The sequence below is a fragment of the Cupressus sempervirens genome, chromosome 6, assembly GCF_028749045.1.
Source record: "Cupressus sempervirens isolate cs-2001-9-10 chromosome 6, ASM2874904v1, whole genome shotgun sequence".
Lineage (NCBI taxonomy): Eukaryota > Viridiplantae > Streptophyta > Pinopsida > Cupressales > Cupressaceae > Cupressus > Cupressus sempervirens.
Genome location: NC_143123.1, coordinates 640,298,700 through 640,308,788, shown reverse-complemented (window position 1 = coordinate 640,308,788; position 10,089 = coordinate 640,298,700).

Sequence of the window (10,089 nt, the reverse complement as noted above, 5' to 3'; positions counted from 1 at the left end):
GCAAAAAAATGTGTCTGAGTTGAGTCCAAAAAATGTTTTGCATGTGGGTCAAAATTTTGGCTATCAATCCTTCTTACAATATCTCTTTGATTAGGGGAACACATGTTATTTGTCCAAAAATCTTCAATCAATGATTTCAAAATTTCACTAATTTCTTTATCCTTTCACAATAGTCTACCACTAAATGTCCATAACTCTTTTTTTTTGGATCTTCCAATCTCTCATGCCTTAGCATGGCTCTCCTTAGAGTACCTCTACTGATTTTCAATGTTTTTCTTGTCTTTCTAATGAGTCAAGCTTTCTTCATTTGGGTACTTACTATTGTCGATGTAAGTACTCATCTTGTGATATTACTATCTTTGGTGTGTGATTTAGAACCCACTTTGTCATAAGCACTCATTAGATTCTTTATAATACTTTTTTCATTTGAATCATCCTGATTCTTAGCCCAAGAATCTTCATGATAGGCCTAAATTTTAAATTCCTCATCATTTCAACAAATAATTGGAATTGACCTATAATATTTAATTCTTCAAAGAATAATCTTCACATACAATTAACTTTTTTTGACAAGTACGCTTGCTAATCTTGTCAAACATTGATTTCAAAATGTTAGTATAAATATCAATCAAATATTTTGGTCTTCTAAAATGAATTCTAGAAGGTATTATAATCTCTTCCATTCCCTCAACATTTTGAACATCAATATAAGGTCGAGTGTTTTGTGTACCTTGAATTGAAGATGATGTGCCTTGGCAACAAGATGCAAAATATGGAATATCACCTACTTGATATGTTGATGTTGTGCCTTCAACATGACATGATAGAGTGTGTACATCGTCAGATGTACAAATCAGTGTCTCTTCAACATGAGATGATGATATGACTCCAACATTGAAAGATGGTGTAGCTTCACAATTCAATTGTCTTCTTGAGTGTAACAATCTCTTTTGTTCTCTTTGTCTTTCCAATTCTTCCTCTTTGTTTCTTTGTATCAATGGTTCTTGTTCCTCTTGGAAAGACAATTATTCATTATTTCCTTGCAATTTTATTTGTTCATGTAGTAGTTTCATTTATCTCTTTTAATTGCCAAATCTCTCTCCCTCTCTTCCATTGTTTGATTTTTTGGTTTCTTCCTTGGCATGATGATGATTTTTATATGTCAAATTATTCAAACATTTGAATTACTTACAATTTGTAAATTATAAATCATTCAAATGCATATACAAATTACAATTATTTCAATGAATACACAATATATATTAAACAACTTGTCAAATTTCTAACCATTTCCAAATAACAATTTATTCAAACATACAATTTTCAATGAATTCACTATATATTAAACAAATTGTCAAATTATAATCAAATTTGTGTCTATATAATAACAAAGAATATTTAAAAAGGACTGCACTAACCTTTTCTATAGAAAGAATATTTAAAAAGCTTTCAAATAGTGTATCCAATGATTGAATTTGGTGTTTGCTAGCTTCAAATAGAATGAAAGAATGTTCAAAAAGCCTTCAAATAGTGTATCCAATGATTGAATATGGTGTTTCCTAACTTCCAACAGCATAAAACCCATGTTTTTTGTCGAAACAACATAACACACAACAAACAAAAAATAGAAAATGGATCAGTAAGGACCTAAACTTTCATTATAACCATTTTTTGGTGTTTTCATATAGTGTGTATGGCCTATAGCACATACGCACTATAAAGCACGTGCGCAAGTAGATATAGTATGTACGCACTATGTGAAAAATTATCTCTCCCTATCCCATCATCTCCCATCCCCTACTCTCTCTCTCTCCCTCTCCCACCCCCTACTCTCTCTTTCCCATCCCCTCTCTCTCTCTCTCTCTCTCTCCTCTCCCATCTCCTACTCTCTCTCTCTCTCTCTCTCTCCCTTCCTCTACCACTCCCTTTCCCATAGCCTACTCGCTCTCCCATCCCCTACTCTCTTTCTCATTCTCCCACCCCCTTCTCTCTCTCTCTCTCTCTCCCCCACCCCCTACTCTCTCTCTCACACACACTCCCATCCCCCCTGCTCTCCCTCTCTTGCACACACACACACACACTCCCATCCCTCTCTTTCTCTCTCTCTCTCTCTCCCACCCCCTACTCTCTCCCTCTCACACACACTCCCATCCCCTTTCTCTATCTCTCTCACATACATCCCTACTCTCTCTCTCACTCTCTCTCCTCTCCCATCCCCTACTCTCTCTCTCTCTCACTCCCTCTCCCACTGCCTACTCTCTCTCACACTCTTTGTCTCTCCCATCCCCTACTCTTTCTCATTCTCCCACCCCTACTCTCTCTCACACACTCCCATCTCCCCACTCTCTCTCTCTATCTCTATCTCCCTCTCCCATTGCCTACTCTCTTTCTCTCTCTCACTCTCTCTCTCTCCCATCCACTACTCTCTCTCTCCCTCACCCCCTACTCTCTCACTCTCTCTCTCTCTCTCTCTCCCACCACCTACTCTCTCTCTCACCTATCCCCTAGTCTCTCTCTCTTTCTCCCTAGTCTCTCTCTCCTGTCCCATCCCCTACTCTCTCTCTTACACACACTCACATCCCTCCCCTCTCTCTCCCCCTCTCCAACCACCTACTCTCTCTCTCACTATCTCTCTCCCATCCCCTACTCTCTCTCTCTCCCACCCCCTACTCTCTCTCTCTCATACACACACACTCTTATGCCCCCACTCTCCCTCTCCCCCTCTCTCTCTCTCTATCTTGCTCTCACTCTCCCACTCCCTCTCCCACTGCCTACTCTCTCTCCCTCTCACTCACTCACACACACTCTCTCTCCCACTACCTACTCACTCTCTCTCCCATCCCCTACTCTTTGTCTCTCTCTCAGGATACTCTCTTTCTCTCTCCCCTCTCCCATCCCTACTCTCTCTCTCTCACACTCCCATCACCCCCCTCTCTCTCTCCCCCATCCCCTACTCTCTCTCACGCTCTCTCCCCCCCATCCCCTACTCTCTCTCTCTCTCTCTCTCTCTCCCATCCCCTACTCTCTCTCACTCTCTCTCTCCCATCCCCTACTCTCTCTCCCATCTCCTACTCTCTCACTCACCCCCTACTCTCTCTCTCACTATCTCTCCCATCCCTCTCTCTCTCTCTCCCTCTCTCCCTCTCTCCCTCTCCCACTCCCTCTCCCACTGCTTACTCTCTCTCCCATCCCCTACTCTCTATCTCTCTATATCTCTCTTCCACCCCCTACTCTCTCTCTCTCTCACTCTCTACTCTCTCTCCCTCCCCCCCCATCCCCTACTCTCACTCTCTCTCCCATCCCCTACTTTCTCTCTACCACCGCCTTCTCTATCTGCCACCCCCCTACTCTCTCTCACACTCTCTCTCTCCCATCCCTCTCTCTCTCTATCACACACACACACTCCCATCCCTCTCTCACATGCCCTACTCTCTCTCTCTCCCTCTCTCCCTACTCTCTCTCTCTCTCACTCCCTCTCTCTCTCTTCTCTCTCATCCCCTACTCTCTCTCTCCCCCATCCCCTACTCTCTCTCTCCCATTTCCTACTCTCTCTCTCACACACATAATCATCCCCTTCTCTCTCTCTCTCACTCACACACACACACTCCCATCTCCTACTCTCTCTCTCTTTCTCTCTCTCCTCGTCCCTCTCTCCCTATCCCACCTTCTCTGATCCCCTACTCTCTCTCTCTCTCTCTCTCTCTCTCTCTCTCTCTCTCTCTCTCTCTCTATTTCTCCCTCCTTCTCTCCCTATCCCACATCCTACTCTCTCCTCATCTTCTAATCTCTCTCATTCTCTACCTTCTCTACCTCTCTCATTCCCTCTGTATTGAAATTTAGGCTTCAAGAGTGTGTGCACACTAAAGCATGTACACACTATTGCGGCCTAAATTTAAAAAAGCTTTAAATAGCATGTGTGCACTATAGTGCATGCGCACTATTGAGCGCACATGCTATTTAAAGCTTTGGATTCTACCAAGCCCAAGGCTTGGTTTTGCCTTGGGGGTCCAACCCAAAGGTTTGGAGTCTCTAAATTGGTCTGAGACGTGTTTTACTGCAAACATACAAAAAATGATTGATTTTTCTTATGTGCTCCCCTTCAAGTTTTCTCATGGTTGAACATCAATAAAATTAGGTTACATGACATTGTAGGTGTCTGTTTTAGCTTTATAACCATATAATTTATTTTTTATTTTTATTATTTCAAGCCTTTCAACTATAATTTCTTTTGAATTTATGTCCATTTTCTATTAAAAACCAATGTCTAATAATTTGGTTGTAGATTTTAGCTTGTTCATCAAATTTTGCAACAACTTGGTTTTTTAGAAACTAGACTCCATTCTACAAACTTTGAGAAAAAAGAATTTTAGATTTTAGATTAGTTTTCAATCATTTCTAGGGGGAGCACATAGATATTTCATGTTTTTGGGATGTGTCCAATTAAAAAATTCAATAAAAAAATACACATTATAAAATTAACCAAAAAATCTAAGATAAACTACACAGTGTTGGGTAACTTTTGAACAAAACAACTAAAGAATTTCAAAAAAAAAGTTAAAATTTTAAGGGGTGCCACTTTGTACTATGTTATGTTTTTTCTGAATAAACAATACCACTTTCTATGGCCCCCTTTTTTGAGGACCTAAATCTAAAGCATTTTGAAAAAAAAATAGTAGTTTAGAAACTAGATTCAAAGGACTACTAGTTTTGTTTTTGTCATATCTTAAAATTTTGAGTGTAACTATCTTCAAATTCTTGTCAAATTTTAGAAATTGTTGATTTCAAGAAAAATGTGGCCACTTATACCCCCCTTTTGGCACCACAACTTGGTGCACTTATGCTACTATGACATGATTTTGGGAGAATAATTTTGCTCATGGATTGAAAATATGTACTAGATATAGATAAATTAATCTACCTCCAACTCCTTTCTAAGCTATGTCTTTGTCATAGATAAAAGTAATTATTTGATAGCCTCCCTATTATGATAGGATACATATCCTTCATTAGTTAGCATTCCTTATATTAGGTAGGATGACACTCATGTTGTTTAGCACTACTCATGGCCACAACTATTCAAGCCATTCAAAAATGGCATTTTTGAGAGAGATTCTTTACTTAAGCCCAACTTGCGATTGTGGGATTCTAGTAGGGTTTCCCAATTTATGAATAGGGCAAAGGCAGAGAAAATGTACATTGTGGGCCTAAATAAAATGTAGTGATATTAGCAAACACAGCATATGGAGCTCTTCAAGCAACCTTAAGGATGGCCTCCATCAAAACTATTCACATCCATAAACATTGTCTCTAGTAATGGTAGGAAGCAAATTTATGTGGAATCCTTTCACTTTGATTATTGTTTGCTAATACTACCATACTTTACCTTGTATTTGTCAATAGAATGCATGACAATTGTGCATGCATGGACAAGACATGTGGAATGTTCACCACGTCTTAGAAAACTATCTCCACCTAAACTATGATGAATGTGAGCTTGAAATAAAAATTTATAGCATGTCAATAAAATATAAATTCTAAATGCAAAAACTTATGCAAACTACAGGTAGCCTAGCCTACATCAAAACAATTCACACATTTTTTTTTATTTTTTCAAAATATGTACATGTCAATCAAAAAAATTGTAATATGCACTTTATCATATGTATGTTCACATGTTATGTATTGAGAACTGAACTACCATTTTGTACATAAATGAGAGACAACCATGAAATTTTTTGTAAGGTTTCTATTTTAAATCATTTTTGCTAGTTAAGTGTTCTTGTGTTATTAGGTAGGTTTTGTTTTATTGATGATAATTTCCATTTACTAAAATCAGAAGTCTTGAAAGGTACTCCAGATGAGCCCTTACTAACCAAAAAAAATATTGATTTCTTTCTTCTTGGTAGCCGAGGAAGAAAAAGATGAGTTTTACGATTTGAGGAGGAACACATTTCTTTCTTTCTTTTTAAACCATATAAATTTTGAAGGAAATAATTATTGGCAATTTAAGTGACAAAAATTATGAAGAATTTATGGGGAAAAGAAAATGCAAATTTTCTATTTTTATGTATTTTTTTTTGTTGTGGCATGATATTCATAACAATTAATAAGTTCAAATATATGTTTTAATAGATTTATGGTTTGTAGTTTATAGAAGATAAATTCTTAAGAAAATTGATAGATTTGATATTTTCGTTGCTAATAGTTTAAAGGAATGAAAATGTTTATGGAATGTAATTATTTTGTAATATTGTAATCTAAAAGTAAAGTTTCATTTTTACACAATCTAATTATTATTTTCATGTTAATATTTATTAAAGGATGAATTGTGTATTAGTTAAACTTTTAAAATCTTTATTAATAATAAACATAATATCTTTTAGAATTTTAAATGTTATAAATAGACAATCACTGCTAAAATAATATAGATTCCAATTTTCATGAAGATTTTTCTTTCTCGAGAGAAATTGCATCTTTAATAAATCATAAAATGTCCATCTTTCACACAAACAAAGCATAAACACAATAGATAATATATTTTTCAATGGTACCCATGCAATATTGTTTTATATTTCTCTATCTACCATTTTATATTTCTCTATCTACCATTCTTCAAATAAAAACAAACACTAAACGCGTACATATTACTCTAATACATATTACATATTCTTAGGGCTTGTTTGGCTGTGGGCATAGGAATGGAGAATAGGCATGTAATATTGGGAATAGGAATGGCTTTTCCAATAATAGCTAAATTTTGGAATGGGTATAAGCTCATTTTAGAGGCAAAATAGGAATACGTATTCCTATTCCCTATTCTAAGGGATGAACCAAACAAAAAATAAAAATCGTATTCCAATTTTTCTATTCTGAATCCATCAACAAAATGGACCCTAAAAGATGACACCAGCTACGGTGCAACATATTTGCACCGGTCGGGCCCCTCCATCCTGGCACTCCATCCTTTGGTCAGCGCAGCTAGCAAGCACAAGTACAAACGTATTCTAACTCTGTCGTATGTTATCAAACATTGCCCTCCACCATCCCCTTGCCACCTTGTCCAACTCACAATAGTTCCCACCTTTGTTTTGCAATTAATATCAACCAAACCCATAAATGTTTATCCCTCCATTTTTCTCGTGGAGTCTGTATCAACGAAGCTAGAGTCATTTTCATATCATATTTGCTGGGTCATATGTCTCACTGTTGCTAAGTTTCTGGGTCATCGTTCTCACCACTGGGTGAATTTTCTCGCTGTTGTTGGGTTCCTTGCATTCATCAGGTAATACTACCTTTGTTCATCTAAATTTTCATTCGCCTTTGTTCGTCTGAATTTGGTAGAAGTAGTTTACAATTACTTCCTTCTGAATTTTCATTTGCCATTGTATGCGATTTTCATAATATTGTCTAGTTTAGACATTGTGGTAGAAGTAGTTTACAATTACAACTACTTTTGAATTTTCATTCGCCATTGTATGCCATTTTCATTTCATTATTGTAATATATTTTTTTGAATATCCCTACATCATGTAGAGTTTGTGTTTTTATTTATGTATAGCTTGATTCATTTTAATGTTAAATTATTTTCCAAATTTGATTTTGCAAATAACAAAAATATTTTATGGGCTCATGTTTAGATGGTTAACTTTTTACAACAATATTTTTTTTTATTAATTATCAAATATATTAAGAAGAAAAAATTATATTTTAGATTTTGATAGAATATAAAGGTAAAGATATATAAATATTTTTAATTATAATTTGAAAATTTTATAATAGCTATTTAGTTTTAATACTTATTAAAAATATTATAAAAAATATTTTTATATTTGTTAATCATAGTATTTTTAAAATATTAATATGATTTTAAATTTTTAAAATCTAAAGTTAAAAATATATTTGATGTTATTATTTCAAATTAAGATTGTGTTTAGTTTTTGTATCAATTATTTCAACAATTCATCATCAATTATTTGACATTAGCATAAAAACTAACAATGGATAAAGAGAAGAATAAGCATGAAGAATGTGAAATGTGCTTACTAAAGAATGAAGCTTCATTTTACAAAAGATTTTTACTGTAGGCCTTTTTACTATAAAAAATTGATAGAAAATAGAAATAGAAAATTCAAGAATATAAATCAAGAAATCTTGATACAAAAAATAAGTACAATCTTAATGAGAAAAATTGACATCAACTATTATAAATTGTCCATAACTTTGATATTATTATTTTTTAAAGCTAGATCAAGCTAAATAGATGGCAGCCAAAACAGTTGAAAAACATCCTTTTTCTTTTGACAACCTTAAAATAGCTTTGGAGCGATTCAATAAAATAATAACAATAATAACAAGAGTTGTGTAATAGCTATAGTCTGCATTATGAAAAAGTAAGAGACTTGCAATTTTGCAAAGGTACTTTGACAAAAAAAAATAATGTAGTTAAGAAAAATAAATTAAAATCTATTGTTCAATAGGAAAACTATAACAACATACATTTAAATAATTTTTATTTTAATTTTATAGATAATATTAAATTTTAATTATACATGATTTATAGTTTAGATCTATTATTTACTATTTAATATAATATTTAGATTAATTCAAATTAAATATTTAGTGAATATAAAGTTTAAATTTTATTTATTATTAGATTTTTCTTAAAAGGCTAATTGTGATAGTTTTTATTATTATTATCATCATAAATATAATACATGTCCTTTCTCGAAAGAGTCATAAAAGCATCTTCATAAAGCTCAAGTTCATAAAAGTTCCAAAGTTTCCTTTTCAAAACCTTCACAAGTCACCTTCTATTTGTTTAAAATATTGTGCAAAAATAAAGAAAAACCTAAATAATTATGATATGATAGATTAGAAAAAACCACCAACATTTAAATTAGATCCCAATATTGGAAAATAGATTATTTAATTTTACAAATAGCTAACTAAGTTTCTATAACTTTTGATATTACAATTGCAATGAATATATAATTATGTATATTTATACTTTTTACATAAAATAATAATTAGAAAATTAATATATTATATGTTGAAAATTTGTATTCATTGTTGAAGATTATGTCAAAATTATTAAATTGTAATATATGTTGAAGATTGTATTAAATTTTTGAAAGTGTAATATCAAAATATAATTGTTAATGTAATTATGACTATCTATATTATTATCAAATTTATAATTTAATTGAAAGAAAAGAATTCAGATTAAAATACCAAGCAAAGAAAGTATTGTTGTATTTGAAAATTGAATTAAATTTTAATAAATTGGTAACGTTATTTCCTGATTCGTTCATTTTTTTCCTTCAATTTTATAGATGGAAAATTATTTTTTTGTCCGCGAGAAGTTGTCTTGGCCAATGAAAATTTTAGATTTCAACATTTTCAGGAAAATTTAGTCTTTATTTTCTAGTAGACACCACTAGACATTACAATTTGTGCAAAATATTCACTGCTTCTAAGGCAAACAAATGCTCAAATATGAGGCAAAAATAATAGTCTCGCCTATAGATAGGTAGGATGAATAATATCACCTTTTACCTAAACAATAAGATGATGTAATACATGTCCAGAGCTTTCCAAGTGTGAATATTCACCCGTTGAATAAAAGAGCTTCAAATAGAAATTTTGCAGTCTCAAAAACAAAAATTTGCAAAAGTACCCTTACTTCTTGCGAAATTGGAAGATATTATTATTATTACATGGGGACCAAAAACTATTAACATCTCTTGTTTAAAGCTAAAAACATTAGAGGAAAAATGAAATGTCTCTTTCCTCCTCATTCAATAGGAACTTAGTTTTCCTTAGATATTGATCAAACTATTTTAGATATCGGTTTAGATATTTTTATTATACAATAATTAATATATAAAAATAAGTATAATATATTTTATTATTATTTATAATTTAATAAGAATGCATATGTAATAAAAATAAATTTAATAACTAATATAATATAATAAAGTTAAATTTTTTATCTTCAATATTTTACTTTTTTACTTTTTGAAACATTAAAAATATAATATCCTAATTAAGTATAATTATATTAAAATATATATTTATCAAAGCACTTGA